This window comes from Lactuca virosa, chromosome 4 (genome assembly GCF_052849685.1).
Source record: "Lactuca virosa cultivar CGN04683 chromosome 4, Lactuca_virosa_CGN04683_v6, whole genome shotgun sequence".
Classification (NCBI taxonomy): Eukaryota; Viridiplantae; Streptophyta; class Magnoliopsida; order Asterales; family Asteraceae; genus Lactuca; species Lactuca virosa.
The window spans coordinates 187,883,058-187,886,476 of NC_136429.1; positions in this window are offsets into that span (position 1 = coordinate 187,883,058).

The window sequence follows — 3,419 nt, forward strand, 5'->3', positions numbered from 1 at the left end:
TAATATACTGGTCAATGGAAGTAAGCTGCTTAAACAACATGGAAGACATGGTAGGTACTTGTGCTACCAGATGTCAAGAAGTTAAGAACAAGCAAAGTTCAGTCCATGAAAGGAAAAACAAAATTTGATTTTGGTTTGTCCAAAACCTTATCTTATGATTGTAGGTTGGAATTGATAAATTCACGTGGATAGGAACACATACACCCTAAAATCTAGGTGGCAAAAGTTTTCACTATAATTCTTGAAAAAGATTATGAGCAAACACTTTTTCTAGTAGATTTTGAATCTTATTGATATCATGGTTAGCAGTGTGATAATTGCGTTCTCAAATTCATATATGATTACGACATCCCTTTTCATAGTTTGAATTGTCAGAAATGGCAAGTAATAGTTTGTGTTGGATTAGATGTCTAAGCCCATAACTATTAATGGTATGTATTTGACCCAACTGGGCATGGTCCATTTGGGTTGCATGACATCAGAACGATTTGGATAGACTTTTGTGAGAAAAGGATATTTATGATTTATTAATATATTATAAGTTCTAATATATTAATATGAAATCATATTATTTCATTAGTATTGATCAAGAATTAATTTGGAATTAATTATGTGATCAAAAGACACTAATTAAATATATAAGGATTGATTGTGTAAATCATTCATTCTTATATATATGGGCTTATGATCCATAGTTCTTCATGTTGGGCTAAACCCATGGATTAACCTATGGATACTCCATGGAGGTTTTAACCCATGGAGCATTAAGAATATGGATATACATGAGTTACATAGTGTAACCCTAATAACCACAATATATAAGGACCCCATTGCTCAAGAAATCGGCACTAAGGTTTCGTATGAGAGGGCTAGCCGATTTGAATATAAGGACTTTTCTCTCAAGTTATTCCAAGTTGTTGTTGGTGCTGTGTGAACCATTTGAGGTGTCACACTTGAGGCACTCGGCTCTTAAGCTCCATGGAATCAAGCTACAAAAATAAAGGTATGTTACTTTAAATAGTATCTTATTTGGTATATGAAAATGCATGCTAGTTATAGGTTTAATGCCTTGGAAACCATTTGCATGTATAATTAGTGAAAACATAGATCCGAGGTATTTAGGGTTGTATGTGCACCATAGGATGTTGTAGTATACCATAAACCTTTAGTGGTATCAGAGCCAAGGCTTGTTTTCAATTATACTTGATTTAAATTGCTGAAAAAGGGCTGGAAAATCGAATTTTTTGCTGTCTGGACAGCTGACTCTCCGAGTCCATTAAGGGACTTGACGATTCCATGTGTAAAATCATCCAACTCGTCGAGTTGGTTCATGCACTCGACGAGTTGGACCCCCTGACAGCATATCTTCGAGTTTTTTGGCTGGAATTGGACTATGAACATTACCCTAAGCTGTTTTTGAACTTATAAACCTGTTTTTGATGTGGTAATGTTCATGCTAATCCAATTTCAAAGATAATTGTCATAATTTCAAGATTTGTATTAGTTTATATGTTCATGCTAATTTCTTGAAGATTGATCATTTGAATTATCTTGTTCTTATGAGTTAGCTTAGATTAATAGAAAAGTTATGTGATAATGTGTTTTCAATCCAAATTGATCTAAAAGTTATTCATAAAATGTGTTTTTGTAACTTGTCCTCAACTTATATGAAAAGTCACATTTATGGTTTTTTAAAACTCATAAGATTTCCATCAGTTATGAAAATGAAGAGTCTCATTTTTAAATGCTTTAAAGTCTTCCATAACTTGTCCTCAAGTTATGAAACTTGAAGAGTTTTTCAATAAAACTACTTTAAACACATAAGTTATGGAATTGGAATGTTTTTTGAATTGTTCAAAACTTGCCCTCAAGTTTTGGAATTTGTAAATTTTCTCCATGAATACTTTAATTCCAAGTTAAGCCCTTAGAGTTTTAAAAGTTAAAATTCAACCCTTATACTATTATAATATTAATAGTTAATAGTTATATATATGTTTAAGAACAAAGTCAGTCTTACCATTAGAAGGCCTCATTCACGAAGTCGGTCTATAAGGGGGTATAAGGTTACTGCCTATAAAATGACAATTTAATGCGTGTCTACTCTCACTCACCGCTTCCTTGACTGGTGGAGGTCGTTAGCCGAACGGGTTTGACAGGACTATAATTCTCCCTTCATTAAACGTAGGGTAAATTACACGAATCGTCGCTGGTGCAGGTGCCGAAAGGCACGTTTAGTCCCTATTTTCAAAAATTAACTCGGACGGTCCCTCGTTTGGTTTAAAGTTGCATGTTTCATCCCTAAAAGACGATTTTGTTGCAGGTGTAGTCCATACCAGATTTAAAATGACCATAATGCCCCTGTGTATTTTTTTCAATTAATCTAATATTATTTATCATTATTTATCATTTAAAAAAGGAAATTGGGCCGACTCTCACCCACCCTCTACATCTCCCCTTTCTCTTTTCTTTCAGTATTGTAGAACCCGCCAACAAAAACATATGCTTCTAGAAAAATTCAAGATACCCATGAAGTCGATATGCACCTCAAAAGCTACCATGAATCCGAAACCTAAATTAGACACCATAGGAGCAATGTTACCTCCTCTCGATCTATTTTTGTGATGGGGGGAAGCCATCGCCAGAAAGATATGAAGAATAGTCGATCTCTTTCCCTCTTCTCCGTTCTCAATGTAGAACTGTCACACTCTTTCTTAATTCTCTATTCGAATCAGAGGCGAAGGCGTTATAATCGGAGGCGAAAGCAGACACTATCTCTAATGCCATGGTTATACAGGGTTGCAGAGGGGTTGAAGCCCATTTTAGATCCGTTCAAATTGGTACCAAGTGCCTTTCAGATATGGTCGAATTGGAATGTTGGTCTCTCTCTCTCTCTCTCTCCCTTTATGTTTTTTTTATAATTATGATTGTTTATTAGAAAACAATCCATGTTTGGGAAATTTTACAATTGATGATTATCATATTTTAACCTAGATTGATTTTTTGGATCTCTTTTACAGCTGGATTTCTGGATGTACCATGTAAGGAAATCATACAAACCATAAGTCTGATTGAATGGAAAGCATACTGGGATGATTGATGAAGAAGACGGGTTCAAGGTTTAGATCAAGGAAGAAGTTGTCAACATACGTTTAGATTGATCTCCTTCTTCACATATGTTCATATCAATTTCCGCCTAAGGTTTCAGATCAAGGAAGAAGCTAGGTGCAAGGTTTTCAGATTATGATTTGGTTGGAGGAGGACATGGCAGTGATAGGTGGTGGTGTCAGAGGTGCTAGCGGTGATAGGTGGTGTTGGGTAATCTATGGAAAATCTTGAGAAGGGGGAACTCAAATGATTCCATTTCCAAATATGAAAATGGAGAGATGCAAGTATGAGATCAGAATAGGGGAAACAGGAGA